Source organism: Protopterus annectens, chromosome 2.part0, assembly GCF_019279795.1.
Source record: "Protopterus annectens isolate FY-2018-M chromosome 2.part0, PAN1.0, whole genome shotgun sequence".
In the NCBI taxonomy this organism is placed as follows: domain Eukaryota; kingdom Metazoa; phylum Chordata; order Ceratodontiformes; family Protopteridae; genus Protopterus; species Protopterus annectens.
In genome coordinates, this window is record NC_056728.1 from 1,293,624,905 (window position 1) to 1,293,642,217 (window position 17,313).

General features: G+C 40.5%; 1 protein-coding gene across 2 annotated transcripts in view; it reads right to left on the bottom strand.

The window, feature by feature from the left end:
* The window catches only part of LOC122793449 (glutamyl aminopeptidase), a 792,963-nt gene that overhangs the window by 375,078 nt on the left and 400,572 nt on the right, over positions 1-17,313 (bottom strand). The window lies entirely within an intron of this gene.

Below are 17,313 nucleotides of genomic sequence, written 5' to 3' on the forward strand. Positions count from 1 at the left end.
TTATCCCTACAGCAAGCATACTTCAAAAAACAGGTCAGAAACAAATGACAGGTAATAAAACTTGGTCAGCACCATTTTTATTTGCAAAATATGAAATGAAGCATGCAGAACATTCTAAATTATATTTGCATAAACTGATATATCTGATATTGATAACATATTTGAATTACTAAGGAAAATGCTTGAAATAAAGTCCGAATTGTATAAAATGCATAAGATGAGGAAACAACCACGTTTTCGCTAAGCACATATTTTTTGTATTAATCAAAGAGTTATCAGAAGTGTATAAAGTGTTTACATGTTTGTGCAGTATTGAAGTAAAATTATTTTGCAGAATACAGCCATTACAGAGCATACTGTGCACAGTACAGTATTTTGAAGAATTTATCATGCATTTGAAGGGTATTACAAGCTCACAGAACAGTTTGTTCATGCATAATTCAAGGGCCATATTTTCAGTGTGTTTGTAGATACTTTGCGGGCATGGCAGATGGATTTCGAAAACCCAGTCCCCTATGTTTGACAGTAATATTGCTGAGAACTGGAGAGTGTTTGAGCAAGAGTACGACATTTTCTTACAGGCTGCATTTTATGATGAAGATGACCATACAAAGGCATTTATTCTGCTTAATTTAGCTGGGTCAGAAGCCATAGAAAGGGAATGTTCATTTTTGTATGCACCTGCTATCTATACAGGTGAGGGGATAAACCATCATAATGTTGCACTGGCTGAGTCAAGGGAGGACCCTGAGTGCTTAAAATGTAAATTTAGAGAAATGTGTAACTCCCAGACAAATGTTACAATGGAAAGGCACTTATTTTACACAAGGGATCAAAAGCCTGGTGAAACTTTTGCAGCATATATAACTGACTTGAGAAACAAAGCTAAAACATGCAAATTTGGTGATTTAAGGGATGAGATGATAAAAGACAGACTTGTGTGTGGTATTAAAGATGATGCTGTGAGAAAGGTTTTGTTTAGTGATAGTGATTTAACTTCGAATAAGGTCATTGAGATTTGTCAGCTATATGAGCTCACAGAAAAGCACACAGATATGCTTATAAATGAGAATAGCTCTAGAAGGCACAGTGACAAAGCTCATGTTGATAGTATGCAGCACGTAGTTAAAAGAAACAAACTCAAGCACATGGCAGCAACGGTAGCCCCTGCAGCCCTCACTCGTAAACCCCAGACCTTTCCAGCACATTCCATAGTTCATACAGTCTCAGTGAAGCATAAGAGTGAGTCAACAAACTCAAAGCATGGGCCTCAACCTAGTTTTATTGCTAACTGTCATAACTGTGGTAGAAGTCATGAATCTAAAGGGGAAAAATGAAATAATTTCAAAAGGTTTTGTAATTTATAATGCCCACATTCTTTTATTAAAAGGGAACATATTAAGAAATGAGATGATTAATTAGAGAGCTGCAGCCCTACTCTTTATGCTGATGGTGTGTTAGTGCTTCATGAAACAGTCACTGCAGTAGATCTGAGAGAAAAGAATGAAATATTTTGTACTATGCCGATAAATGGCAAACCCATAGAGCTTAAAGTTGACACAGGTTCCAGGTGCAATGTTATGTCAGCAGAAACACTTGCTAGAGTGTGTCATGGTGAAAGGCTTGCTTTGGCAAGGTATGCAAAGCTTGTTGCTTCTGGAGGTGAAGAAGTTCAAACTGAAGGCTCAGTAGTGCTTTCATGTTACTCTGCTGGGAGGAGCTACAAATTGCTATTTTATGTGGTCAAGAAGCATGTTCAGTCATTATTAGGGATCAGAGACAGTATTGATCTATGAGATTTGAACAAAGCACTAAAAATACCTCATCATCCAATGCACACTGTTGAAGAATTTGCAGCTTTAATGGCACTGTTTTGTCTGTTTTAGATGCAAAGAGTTCATTTTGGCAAATTCAGCTCAACAAGAAATCCTCATTGCTCACTACTTTCAGTACTCAATTTGGCAGGTACAGATTTTAGAGAATGCCATTTGAGATAAATTCTGCAAGTGAAGTCTTTTAGCGTGCAATGGAGCAACGTTTTTCTTGGTATCCTTGTGCTATCATAGTCGACGACATACTAGTAGGAGGTCATGGTGAAGCAGAGCATGACAAAAAACTCAGAAAAATTGTAGAAAGGGCACGTCAAATGAATCATAAGCTCAATCCACAGAAATGCAAATTCAGCCTACAAGAAGTTACTTATGTTGGTCATTTATTTACCAGTTCAGGCTTACAACCAGAACCTTCTAAACAAACAGCCATTCTCGAGATGCCAGCTCTAGACAATGTTCAAACCCTGCAATGTTTTCTTGCCATTGTTAACTATCTAGGGAAGTTTATTGCAGATCTAAGCCAACTTTCAGCACCACTCAGAGAGCTGACATGTAAAGATGTATCATGGTCTTGGTTAGAGCAACACCAAAGAGCATTTGATGTCTTGAAATGGAGAACTGCTAATCCACCAACTCTCAGATACTATGATGTTCACAAGCCAGATACTCTTTAATGTGATGCTTCAAAATTTGGTCTAGGTGCAGTCATTCCACAAGAGGGTCAGCCTGTTGCCTATGCATCAAGAACTCATACCCAAACTGAAATGCAGTATGCCCAGATTGAGAAAGAGCTTTTGGCAATTGTGTTTACATGTTCAAAGTTCCATGATTATGTTTATGGTAGACCCATCCAGATCAAAACAGATCACCAGCCCCCAGTCACTATCTTAAGAAAGCCAGTGCATTCAGCTCCAGCCAGACTGCAATGCATTATGCTGAGAGTGCAAAAGTATAATTTCACTCTTGTCTACAAGAAAGGCAAACTTCTTTATCATGCCGATACATTGTCCAGATCATCCAGAAACACCACTGAACAGCATGAGAATGAGAATCTTGATTTGGAAGTCATGAAAGTGAGAAGATTTTCTTCCAAAATTCTTGATGTGTTGAGAGATCACATAGCCACAGATCCAGTTTTAAAAAGGCTCAACCACTTTATCAATCAAGGATAGCCATCAAAGCAATCTAGTTTTACCTCAAGAAGTGCAACCTTATTTTCCATACAGAGATGAGATTTTGTCTGACAAAGGTATCATCATGAAAGTTCTGAAAGTAATTGTTCCTAAGTCCTTGCAACAAAAATACATTACTATCCTACATCATGGTCACCCAGGAACTGACTTGTAGAGCAGAGTGTGTGTTGTAACTTTAAGAAGCATTTCCAAGTGTAGGCACGTGCATATAACTAGTGAGCATGTGCAGGCAGCAGTGCCATTTTGAGAGAACATATGCATGTAGTAGTCAGTCTGTTTATAAGTTTAAGTTTTTAAGTTACTAAGTCTCAATCCAGAAGTTTGTGTGTAATAAAGCTGCTTGAACTGAACCCACAACTGTTCATCTATTTTACCTTGACTGGACGAGCGACATGGTGTCAAAAGAGGGACTGAGAGTGCAAATTCTTCAAGCCACGAGGTGCGGAGTTGACAGTGAAGGTATATTCAGCAGGCTGGGTGATACAGTGCTCAAACCATTAAAAGGGGCCAGAAATGAACTTCAGGTAACCAAAACTTGCAGAAATTATTTACTTTGCAAAGCAAATGATATGGAGTATTCATAAGGCACAAAACACATTATTAATCAAAAGAAAGGTACAAAACGCATTATTAATTAAACAAAGTGCTTGAAACCATGACATTTAATAAAACTATCAGAAATACTTACATGGGGCTCAGAACTACCTCCAGTTTGTATAATCAGCATGTTTAAAGTAAAACAAGCACAAGAAAAGCATAATGAGTATGATAAGAGGTCAAATGGGAATAATGAGTACAATAAATGGGCAAAATAAACTTAAAAAAGCAAAGCGACTACATGTTTTTTAGCGAACGAGCATGTTTTGGTATAGACTACTATTTTGCATTGACCAAAGCCCTTCAAAGTATAACTAGAGTTGTTCAAAGTATCTCAGAGTTTGCAAATTGTTTGCAGAGTGTGTGCTTTATTACGATGCAATTATTTCAAAGAGTTTGCTGTGTGTAAATTACAATGATTTTGCAAAGTACAAAGTACAGACATTTTGAAAAATTTCTTGTGCTATGTACATTTATTCGCAGAGTGCCACCATTTTAAAATGTTTCTTACACTGTACAGTTATTTCACAAAGTACAGCCATTTTGAAAAGTTCTCATGCTATATACAGTTCGTTTGCAAAGTGCATTCATTTCAAAGTGTTTCTTACTCTGAGCTTCTTGTGCTGTGTACAGTTCATTTGCAAAGTACAGTCATTTTGAGTATTTTCTATTCTGATAAAGGGTGGTTTTGCAAAGTACAGTGATTTTAAAGTTTTCTTATGCTACGGAGACTTATTTGTTGAAATGCAGTTATTTCAAAGAGTCTGTTGTGCTATTGGTCTTAATTTCAAGTTCTGGCATAAAGTTCTGGCATATTTATGTGTGTGTATGTTCATATATAATTTCAAGTACCTTCACTACTGTGTGTTGATATGGAAGAAGCATTTTGCAGACCCATTCCATTTGTGTTTGATCATAATGTTGCAGAGAATTGGAGAGTATCTGAGCAGGAATATATTTTCATAAATGCGTTTTTTTCTGACAAAAATGTACGTACAAGGGCATTTATTTTGCTTAACTTATTGAGGTCAGAAGCCATTGAAAGACAGCGTTCGTTTATGTATGCACCACCAGTATATGCAGGAGAGGGGGAAAAACTGCCATACTGTTGTACTGACTGAATCTTATCACACAAGTATGTTTGCAAGTGATAAGAGCATGGTTTCTCCAGTCTCTAGAGCAAGTGTAGACAGCATGTAGCACGTGGATAGCAGAAGCAGGCCTAAGCACATGGCAGCTACAGCCCCTGCAGGTTTTCCAGGGAAGACTCATAACCTTCTAGCAAGTTCTGAGACTAGTCCAACAAAATGGACATGCTCAGTGCAGTATAAGGGTGAGTCAACAAAACCCAATCCAAATTTTATTGCTAACTGTCGTAACTATGGTGATAATCATGAGACTAAAATAGAAAAGTGCTTAGCATTTGGTCAGCAATGCCACAAGTGTAAACAATGGAACCCCTTTCAAAAGTTTTGTAAATCAAGCAAACTTCATCCAATTATTAAGAAAGGTCACTCAGAAACACAAGTTGATTATGTAGAAAGCTACAAACCTACTTTGTATGTAGATGGTGTATCAGTGGTCAGTGAAAAAGTTAATGCAGTAGATTTGTTGGCAAAGAACAAAGTGTTTTGTACTATCCTGATCAATAGTAAACTCATGCAGCTCAAATCAGACACTGGTTCAAAGTGTAATGTAATGTCAGCAGAAACATTTGCTAGGGTGAGTGCTGGTGAACAACTTAATTTGGCTAATTGTGCGAAGCTTGTTGCTTATGGAGATGAAGAGATTCAAACCGAAGGTTCAGTAGTGCTTTCAACCTGTTTGGCTGGGAACAGTTACAGCTTGCAATTCTATGTAGTCAGAAGACCTGTGCAGTCATTATTAGGTCTCAAAGACAGTTTAAGAATGAAGCTTCTTTCTTTTACCAAAGAAGTCAATCATGTAAGCACATGTCCCAGTTCCAGCTTCAGTGATGCTATTTTCTCAGAGTATGCTGATGTTTTCAGCGATAAGCTAGGCAAAATTTCCAGTTGTGTACTCCACGAAAGTAGACCCAGAGGTCAGTCCAGTGGTCAGACTGGTGAGAAGAGTTCCAATAGCTATGCAGGACAAAGTCAAGGTCCAGTTAGATAAGTTGGTGCAGCAAGGTGTGATTTATCCAGTCAGAGAGCTAAAAGAGTGGGTGTTTTTCATGGTAGTTGCTCATAAGAAAAATTAAAATGAAATTAGAATATGCATTGACCCAATAGACATGAACAAGGAATTAAAGAGACCTCATCATCCTATGCGTATGGTTGAGGAGGTTGCCACCCTCATGCCAAGTGCTACTGTTTTTTCTGTCTTGGATGCAATGAGTTCATTTTGGCAAGTAATGCTTGATTGCAAATCTTCATTACTGACTACATTCAGCACACCATTTGGTAGATATAGATTTCTCAGAATGCCTTTTGGAATAAATTCTGCCAGTGAAGTCTTTCAGCATGCAATGGAGCAAGTTTTTTTGAGTTATCCATGTGCTATAATAGTGGATGATTCACTGTTTGGAGGTAATGGAGAAGCAGAGCATGACAGAAACCGCAGGAAAGTTCTGGACAGAGGGCATGAAGTGAACTTGAAGCGTAGTCCTTTGAAATGTAAATTCAGGCTTCCAAAAGTTACTTATGCAGGTCATTTATTTACCAGTAAAGGCTTATGACCAGACCCTTCCAAACAAGCAGCCATTTTTGAGATGCCAGCCCCGGACAATATCCAAGCCCTGCAGCATTTCCTTGGCATGGTTAACTATTTGGGCAAATTTAGCATTTTGGCCTTCTATGTCACAAGATGTTGACAGAATATTTTCATCCTGTTCTGTATGTAATAGTATTAAGCCACATCAACAGAAAGAACCACTTCAGCTAATCCAGATTCCTGAACTACCTTGGTCGACAGTAACTACCGACATTTTTGAATGGAATAGTCAACATTATCTGATGTTAGTAGACTCTTACCCCAATTGGTTTAAGATTGGCTACTACCTAACCTAGAATCCAGTATTGTCATTACTAAGATGAAGCATAATTTCGCAGTACATGGTAGTCCACACAAAGTTATTTTGGATAACGGCATGCAGTTACAAGTCAACAGTTCAAAAGATTTGCTGAAGAATGGAACTTTACTCATGTCACGAGTAGTCCAGAGTGCCCACGGTCAAATGGTTTGGCAGAACATGCAGTTCAAAGTGCAAATCAGTTACTAGAGAAGTCAAAACAAGATAATAGTGATGTTTTCCTGAATCTCTTAAATCTCAGAAATGTTCCTTGTGATAAACATCTTGATTCACCTGCTCAGGGACTTCTGTCAAGACAAACCAGAACCCTGTTACCAATCAGTAGTCAATTGTTGGTTTCATGTGTCAAGAACAACAGGTCAGTGAAAGCCAATCTGTTGAAGAAGTGTTTAACCCAGAAGTCCTACTATGATAAGACCAGCAAACTGCTCAATCCATTACAAAAGGAGAAGTGGTAAAGATGCAAATGTCCAGAGGTAATGATTGGATTGGTATCATGAAGAGTATTTACCCAGAGCCAAGATCATACATTGTGGAATCACAAGGAGCAGATTTTAGGTGGAATTGGAAACATTTGAGTCTAAGCTTATACCACAGCACATAGCCAGCGAGAAAGACTCCTCATCCCAGAGTGAGTTGTCTGGTGTTCCAGTTCCTGAGGAAGTTCCAGAGAATATTTCCATTCCTGTAACGAATCCAAATGAATCCAGAAGTTCCTGATATGAGTTATTTACCAAAGCCTGTCCTTGTTGGTTGCTAAATTACGTTGAGATTGCTATGTTATGAGATTTGGTCGTATCTCCAAACCATGTAGCAGATACATGGCAACTTGGACATGGACATTGTGTTTTATTTCTGATTTCTATAGTAATGCATGTCTAACTCTGATACTGTTTTTCAAAGGGCAATCTTTTTAAGAGGGGATGTATATCAATATGTGTGTGTATGTACCATTAAGAAGCTATCCAAGGGCTTGCACAAGAGTATAAATACTGAGCATGTGCAAGTCTGACTGCCATTTTGTAGTTAGCTGTTGAGATGAAAGCATGCATGTATGTAAGGTCTGTCTGTTCACCAGTTCATTTTTATTTTATGATGCTGCTATCCATCCTGATGTGTTTCTATGTATTAAAGCATCCAAATGAAATACCTTGCCTGCTTGTCATCTATGTTAAAGAGGAATGAGAGACAAACTCTAAGACCCTTGAAAAATATCTTGGAGTCACGGAAGATCACTAATATTGTCTGTGTTTTGCAGTCTTGAAAAAAATTGTAAAGTTGTGTACCCCTGAATGTCTTGTGAGAAGATCTACAGTGAAACAGGTTCTCAAAGTCACTGTTACCTACCCTTTGCTCCCTGTTTGTTTCAGGAGTGATAGCTGTACCCTCATTCATAGCAATAATTAACTAAAAAATGTTGATGCGCCAAGGAAGTATGTTTTCTCCCTTCCTGTTTGCAATTTTCATGGGCAGGATATCAAGGCTCAGACAAGGCCTGGAGAGTATGTAGGTTGGGGACATGAAGGTTGCATCTTTGTTGGTGGCAGTTAGCATTGTCCACCCTCTTAGAGTCAACTTTCTCTGATCTCTACTGAGCAGTGGAGCAATTCGCTTCTGCATGTGACATGGTTAAGATGAAAACCAGCAGCTCCTAATCTGATGTTATGGTTTTCCTATGGAAAAGAGTAGATTGTTTCTTCCAAGTGAGAGGGATGCAGCTAGCTTAGATAGAGGTGTTCTTGTATCCTGGATCTTGCTCACAAGTGTTGGCATCAGGAGATTTATCAGCAGATGGCTGCAGTAACAGCAGTATTGGAGGTGTTACACCAGACTTTGGAGATGAAGTCATAGGTGAGTCATAGGACAAAACTCTCAGTCTGCTGTTCTATCAGTGTTCTCATTCTCACTTACTGGCATAATCTTTAGGTAGTGATCACAGATACAAGCAGCAACATTGAGTTAATTTGAAGGATAGCTGGGCTTATTCACCAAGACAGCATGAGGAACAGATCAGTCTGGGAAGACCTCAGAGTGCAGTCCAAACTCTTTCCTGTTGACAGAATTCAGAGGAAGTGGTCTGAGCACTTGTGAGGAGGTCTCATAGGCTTCTCTCACAAGAGGTATACCAGGCACAAGGCACAGCCCACTAGAAGATGTTACACATGAAACATGCTGAAGAGCTAGTTAATCTTATCTGGGAGCACATGGAGATCCCATAAGATGAGTTAGAAACTTTTGTTGACAAATTGTGGAAGTCTGATCTACCCACCTCAATGTACAGCTGAAACATGATGAAGAGCTCTTTCAGCTTACCTTGGAGCACCTAGAGGTCCCATAGGATAAGCTAGAAATTATTTCTACGGATTTTGGAAGTCTGTCCAACCATTTGCATTGTGCCAGTGCCCTAGCCCTCACCAGGAAAAGAAGCTTAGAAAGTGATGGTGATGGCTTTGATGTTCTAGGAGAAGTTTCACTTGGACTGCAATGACATCTTAGGCTATCCTTAAAAAATGAGATTATGAATGGCGGGAAAGTCAGTCTGAATAACAAATAAGTGCAAGAAAATTAATTATTTTGGCTTTACCTGAATATCATTCAGTATTTTAGAATGTTCAGTAAATAAAGGTTGTGCTAGAATTTCATAAAAAAAGTCCAAAATATTATTTCAGCAGAACTTGTGATTTTATTGTTTTTCTTACATTTGATGCATCCTTTGAAAAACTAAAAGGCTGCCAGGCCAGCTAGCTAGAATTTTTAGATAATTCCATGTCATTGTAAATAATATAATCCACAGGCTGTTTTACAAATGTAACTAAACTAAATGTAATAAAACTGTGTTATATGTAACCACAGTGCACCCTGCTGGAAGAAAGCTAATAAAGCATTTTATGACTGTTTGATCTCAAAGCTTGGAGACAGGATGTGTGGATGAAGGAATTCTTTCTATTGTTCTGAGACCAGAGTTAATTGCTAGATTTTACATGTATAATTTTTTATTGCTTTGGCTTCCTGACCAGGTGCAAGCTTACTAATAAATGTAAATTTAGAGTTTCTGGTAGCCTGGGAACCAGGGAAGTGTCAAGAATGATATAATCTAAAATGAGTCAGCAGTGATTTATTATCAATTTAAGAGATCTCAGAGAGAAAGAGATACCATTTTGCATTTGTCTTCAGAACTGACATCACCAGCACTTGCTTGCTCTTTATGTAAGGAGGATCTTAGACCTTAGTATATCTCTTAGAAACAGATAGAAAATAGTAAGATTAGACTAGCTGTTTTCTATATTTATGTCAGACTATTCTACAGTATTATTTTAAGCATTTTCCTGTGATCTCTGAACTCAAGACTAGCACTTTGTTGAAGTGACGAGATTTGTCTTGTGTTTTTAATATAATTATTAAATATTTTTAAACCTTTCAGCTGTGGCTGTTTTGTGTAAAGATAATTTATCTCTAGAGTACTTGCAAGTATTTGGTGATACTGCATAAGCCACTCCAATAGCCTTAAAAGTTGTGGTCACACTTACTATTTGGATAGCGCTAATATTGCACAGTAAAATTGTACACCCTTTGGGAAGGGCCTTATAGTAGCTGATATTAGTGGTTGGTGGCAGTCAGTACTTCCTTATACCATAGCAGAAAGGGGGCAGAGATGGAGAACCTGTGCCAGCCTTCCCCAGGAGTGTCTGTGTGTTTGTATATAAATCAAATCTTAAAGAGTGTGTGTCAGCTACTTGGGCAGGGACATGAAGCACTGGTTGGACAGAGAGGGTGCTGGAGGTTTTAGCTTGACCGCTAGGCTGATATCTGGACCCTATAGCTGTGCCAGTGGGGAGTCTTATTGGGGATCTGGAAAGAAAGGGAGAAACCAGCCCCAGACTTGACTGTGATCTCTGTGTGCTCTTAAGGGAAATTGTACTTTACTGTGTGTGTACTTGTTATCCTTCCCAATGTGCATGCCCCCTCACTGGTGCTAGTGGTGAGTATTGAGGCTCCTCGATTACTGAGCCAGTGCACGGGTGTCACATATCAATTGTTTTGCAGTGGTGAGATATCTACATCAAATATTAATTGTTTGATTGTGGTGAATTAACCACACCACATACTAATTGGCTTGTAGTGGTGTAGATCGTGAATTCCTCTAGTTTGTGGACAGTGATCATTGAAGGTGTTTTTGTACTCTAAATTAGTCACGCAGTAAAAATTCAGAGTTCAGATCACAATTGTTTAATTTCTTTTGTTAGCTTAGTCAGGGAGACCAGGCAACATGTCAGCAGAGGAGTATGGCAAGCTGCCAAGAAGCCATTTGGCTGAGATGTGCCAGGCTAAGGGACTGGTGCATGGAAACATGACTAAGGCAGACATGATGGCAGCTTTGGGTCCCACTGCATCAGAAAACAGCAATTAGGAAGATGATCAGACTGGCTGTGGAGATGTACAATATTCAGAGAATGGACATTTCAACCTTTCTGCAAAGGAATTAAAAATCCATCTGGAGCTAAGGAGACTTAAGTTGGAGGCCAGGCATTTGGAAATGGAAGCTGTGGAGAAGGAGAGGCAGAGGCAGAATGAAAAGGAGATGCTGACTCTTCGCCAGAGTCATGGAGGTAATGGGAAAGGGAGTAACTGGACCGCAGAAGCACAAAACATCAGAAAATTTCTTCACCAGTTTACAGAGGGGATAATTTTGATAGTTTCATTCCTATGCTTGAGAGGATATGTAAACAGTATGATGTTGAACAAAAGCTCTGGGTAATGTTCCTGACCCCCTTACTCCATGGTAAAGCTGTAAATGTACTTTCCAAATTATCAGATGTTGACTGTTTTAACTATGATGCTGTAAAGAATTGTATGTTAGAATTGTTTAAACAAAAACCTGAAACGTATAGGAAAAATATCGTGAGCATAGACACAAGGCAGATGAAAGTGTGTGTGTGAATATGTTGCTGAACTAAGCACTTATTTTCATAGGTGGGTGAGTGGATATCAGGTCACCACTTTAGAAGGGCTGGCAGACCTTTTGGTGTGGGAACAAGCTCTTAGCAGTTTGCCTATAGACACTAGGATCTGGTTAGCTGACAGACAATGTGCTACTTCAGATCACTTGGGGAAGAATAGAGACCTATACCTAGCAACCAGGGCATCGCTCCACAAGAAAGGGACACCCATTGCTGCTCATGGATCTAAAGGAATCCATGGTGGGCAGCTCAGACAGCCCCAACAGAATCTGCCAGTAACAGGGGAAGCCACTAGTCGGGTACACATCCAGGACCTAGGGTTAAATGTTTTGAATACAACCAGTTGGGCCATGTGGCATATAGATGTCTACGGAGGCAAGGTAGGGAACAAAGGGTGAGGGAGCCTGTAAGTGGGAAGGACAAAATACCTATAGTAGGTTATCTTGAGACAACAAGGGTACCAAAGTACCACAAGAGGTTATAGCCTATCATAGTGAATGGCAAAGAGCCCATTGCTAAGAGAAATACAGCCTCTGACATAACCATTGCAAAGCCTGCAATGGTTACAGAGGAGAACTACTTTCCTGGGCAGTCTACTCCAGTCAGAGTTTTAGGAGGGACCCCATTCCATGTACCTTTGGCTAGGGTTCACCTTGACTGGGAGGGTGGAAAGGGAGGTGAGCAAGTAGGTGTGTTTGAGGATATCCCTGTAGATGTCCTGATAGGAAATGATTTTGATAAGGCAGTACCATGTGCTCATGCAGTTACATGCAGTCAGGCTTAGAGACAAGCATCTGGGTCTGGTAGCCTGGAAGAGACCCAGTCAGACCACATACTTGCAGCCAGGACTGGTGAAGTGGTTACTTCAGGGAGGGAGCTACCTTGTATTAGTGAGACTGAAGGTGAGCCACAGCTGCTTGTGGGTACTGATGTTCCCCTGGGCAGAGTGACTGCAAAGGTAGAGGTGAGTAGTAGTAGTACCCTGACTGACAGTGAGGCACCACTGTCACAGGATGCCAGACTTCATGTGGAAGGGGAGATGGGGGGGTTACATAGAGAGAGTTGAGACAGACTTAGCTCTCAGTCCCTACATTACAAGGCCTGAGAGAGGTAGCTAGTGAGGTGCCTGATTCTCAAGAAAAGGGGAATTATGTATACTGGGACAAAGGGTTACTATATAGAGAGTGGACTCCTGATAGAGGGCTAGAAGCTGAGAGAATACAGAAGTTGGTAGTGCCTACAGCCTACCATCTGACACTTCTAGCCATAGCCCATGATATTCCCTTTGCAAGCCATATAGGTATAAAACATACAAAGAGACCTAATATGCAGAACATTTATTGGCCTGGAATTTCCAGAGATGTAACAGGGTACTGCAGTGCCAAAAGGTAGGCAAGCCAAGAGACAAGGTGAGAGCACATTTGATGCCTTTGCCTGTGATTGAGGAGCGATTTCAGAGGGTAGCTATGGATATTGTGGGGCCTCTGAGTACCCCAAGTTCCACAGGGAAAGGTATATCCTAGTGGTAGTAGATTATGCTACAAGATACCCTGAGGCAGTGGCTGTGTCCTCCATTGAGGCAGAAAAGGTGGCAAATGCTTTATTGGAGGTGTTCAGCAGGGTAGACTTCCCAAAAGAAATACTGACTGACAGAGGTGCCAGTTTCATGTCAGACCTGCTGGTTTGTCTATGGAAGTACTGGGGGCTGAAGCACCTGAAGACCACCCCCTACCATCCCTAGACTAATGGTCTTGATGAGAGGTTAAACTCTACAATCAAGTCCATGCTACTGGCATTTGCAGACCACTTTAAGAGGGATCGTGAAAAATATTTGCCCCATCTGTTGTTTTCTTACAGAGAAGTTCCCCAGGAATCCACAGGTTTTTCACCCTTTGAGTTGTTGTATGGGCATAGGGTGAGAGGGCCTCTAGATTTAATTCATGATGAGTGGGAATGTGAGTGTAAATCCCACAAGGAGTCTGTTGTGGCATATGTCCTAAACCTCAGGACAAGGCTCAGGGAACACATGGACTTGGTCTAGGAGAACCTGGCAAAAGCCCAACTGCAGAAAAAGGTCTGGTATGACAAGAATAATCGAGCTAGAAAGTATGCTGTAGGACAGCAGGTAATGGTTCTCATTCCTGTCATACACAACAAACTTCAAGCAGCTTGGGAGGGGCCCTACAAGGTGGTAAGAAAGGTAAGTGATGTTAACTACATGGTAGAACTGCTAGGTAGGAGGCAGGAGCACAAATTGTACCATGTTTACATGATGAAACCTTATCATGATAGGGAGGCCCTTGTGCTGAGTATTTGCAGTGGATTGCAGGAGGAGTCTGAGGGAGATCTGGTGACTGATCTCCTCAGTGAAGCTTGGACTGGCACCTCAGCGGAAGGGGTAGCAATGTCCCAGCAGTTATCTCCTACCCAGGTTTGAGTAATCCGAGCAGTGTTACAGGAGTTTGGGGACATGTTCACTGGGAAACCATGGTGCAGCACCAGGTGGATACAGAACCCAAAAGGCCTATTAGGCAGGCCCCTTACAGGGTGCCTGAGAGAGTCAAACAGACTCTGAGGGAGGAGATACAGGAAATGTTGGAAATAGGGGTAATTCAAGAGTCCAACAGTCCCTGGGCTTCCCCAGTGGTGCTGGTACCAAAGAAGGATGACAGCACCAGGTTCTGTGTGGACTACAGGAAATTAAATAGTCACACAGAGTCTGGTGCTTACTCCATGCCTAGGACAGATGAAACCCTAGATCAGCTGGGTGGGGATATGTATGTATCTTACTACCATTGATCTTACCAAGGGTTACTGGCAGGTGCCCTTGGCTCCCAGTGCTAGAGAGAGGTCAGCCTTTGTGACTCCTTTTGGGTTGTATGCCTTTTGGGATAAAAATGCCCCAGCAACTTTCCAGAGGCTGGTAGATCATATCCCAGCAGGAGCAGGAGGGATTGCTCTTGCTTACCTAGATGATAATGCCATCTACAGCCATTCCTGGCAGGAGTACCTTCAACATGTCAGGGAGATTCTGGGCAGACTACAGAGGGCAGGGTTGACCATTAAGCCCAGCAAACATCAGGTGAGTATGGCAGAGGTCTCCAACCTAGGACACAGAGTGGGGAGTGGTAAGATCAGGCCAGAACCTGCCACAGTGGAAGCCACTCAGGCATGGCCTGCACCTGTTACCAAAAAGCAGGTGAGGGCATTCTTAGGGACAGCAGAGTACTACAGAAAGTTCGTCCACAGTTATAGTACCATAGCTGCTCCCTTCACAGACTGACAAGGAAAAACAGGCCAGATAGGGTAATGTGGACCACAGCATGTGAGCAGGCATTCCAGAAGCTTAAAGAAGCTTTGGAAGGACCCCTTGTGTTAGCCAGTCCAGATTACAGCAAAGAATTTGTTGTGCAGGTGGATGCTTCTAACCATGGGGTGGGGGCTGTACTTAGCCAGATTTCTTTAGAGGGAGACCCAGTGGTTTATCTCAGTCATAGGCTCCAACCCAGGAAGGAATGCTATGTAGCTGTAGAAAAGGAATGTCTAGCCATAATGTGGGCATTGCAAAATCTTCAGCCTTATCTGTATGGAAGAAAATTCACTGTAGTTACAGATCACAATCCCCTAACATGGTTATACCAAGCCAGCAAGCAAAATGTCAAGGTGCTAAAATGGAGCCTAGGGTTGCAAGCATATGATATGTCAGTGCAGCACAGCAGTGGGGTTAGGAACAACAATGCGGATGGGCTCTCAAAACAGGGGATGGGGTAAGGTATACTCAGATAGACCTAACCCTCTCAAGCAACGTTTCTCAAGGGTCACATGAAAAACTAGCTTGAGTTCTCAGGGGGTGAAAAACTGAAAGGCTGCCAGCCCAATTAGATAGAATTTTGTAGATAATTCTATGTCATTGTAAATATTAATATAATCCACATGCTGTTTTACAAATGTAAGAAAACTAAATGAAAGAAAAAACTGTCTTACATGTTCTGAACTTCAAAAATGTAACCACAATGCACCCCGCTGGAAGAAAGCTGATAAAGTAAAGCATTTTATGACTGTTTGATCTCAAAGCTCAGAGACAAGATGGCTGGATGAAGGAATTATTTCTATTGTTTTGAGACCAGAGTTAATTGCTAGATTTTACATGTATAATGTCTTTTATTGCTGTGGCTTCCTGACCAGGTGCAAGCTTACTAAGAAATGTAAATTTAGAGTTTCTGGTAACCTGGGAACCAGAGAAGTGTCAAGAGTGATGTAATCTAAAATGAGTCAGCAGTGATGCATTATCAGTTTAAGAGATTCATTTATTTATTTATTTTACATTTGTTAACTGGGAAAGTCCGACTTGGAACCAGCCATTTTTCAGCGGAGGCCCGGGGAGAAATGCTCCAGATGCATGATTTTGTAATCTCTGAGAGAAATAGATAGCATTTGTCTTCAGAACTGACAACATCACCAGCACTTGCTTGCTCTGTATGTAAGTAGGATCTTAGACTTTAGTATGCCTCTTAGAAATAGATAGAAAATAGGAAGATTAGACTAGCTCTTTTCTATATTTATGTCAGACTATTCTACAATATTATTTTAAGCATTTTCCTGTGCTTTTTAAACTCTTGACTAGCACTGTGTTGAGTTGAGGAGATTTGTCTTGTGTTTTTAATATTTATTATTACATATGTTTAAACCTTTTAGCTGTGGCTGTTTTATGTAGAGATAATTTAAGCTCTAGAGGGCTTGCAAGCATTTCATGATAACTGCATAAGCCACTCCAATAGCCTTAAAATTTGTGGTCACACTTACTACTTGGATAGCAGTAATATTACACAGGAAATTTAAACACCCTTTGGGAAGGGCCTTATAGTAAATAATATTAGTGGTTGGTGGCAGTCAGTACTACCTTATAGCCTGCCAGAAATGGGGCACAGCTGGAGAACCTGTGCCAGCCTTCCCCAGGAGTGTTGGTGTGTTTGTTTATAAATCAAATCTTAAAGTGTGTGTGTGTGTGTGTGTGTGTGTGTGTGTGTGCATGGGCGTCACATATGCTTTTTAAAAACTGATTTGTAGCACATGGAACATGCTGATTTCACTCTGATATTCCAAAAAAGACAAACTAGTTAAGCTCCGTAATGGCACTTGACCCATCCTTAACAATTGTTAAGCACCCCTTGCTTATGTTTTTAAGGTCAGGTCTAGCACTTGACAGTAGAATTTGCCTGTACTGACAAGCTAATGACAGTCACAGAACAAAACATTTGTTTCTGCCAGCTGTCTGTACCCTTAACATGTCCCTAACATCCTGTAAAAAACTTAGAAAGTTGCTAGAATAACAGGATGTGTTCACCTGTATAATCTGAAGGACACAATCCTCTGAAATGCAAATGAATGTCATTATTTAGTGACTTCAAGCCTTAGTGGTTTGTCTAAAAAACACAGGTTTTATGAGGAGTGGACCAAAAATATGAAGTAATAATCTGGAAATTTTATAAAAATCTAGACAATATATAGGCATGAAAGGTGAGTGTAAATGTAGTGGATTGGATTGCCCTGCTTTTCTGACAGTATCTGCCAAGTGTTTTATGGATTTCAATGCCAGCAAAACACTTTGTAATTTTTTTTCATTGTAACTAACAGTACATGGGGCAAATAAAGTTCTATATACTACAATGAAGTATGATTGC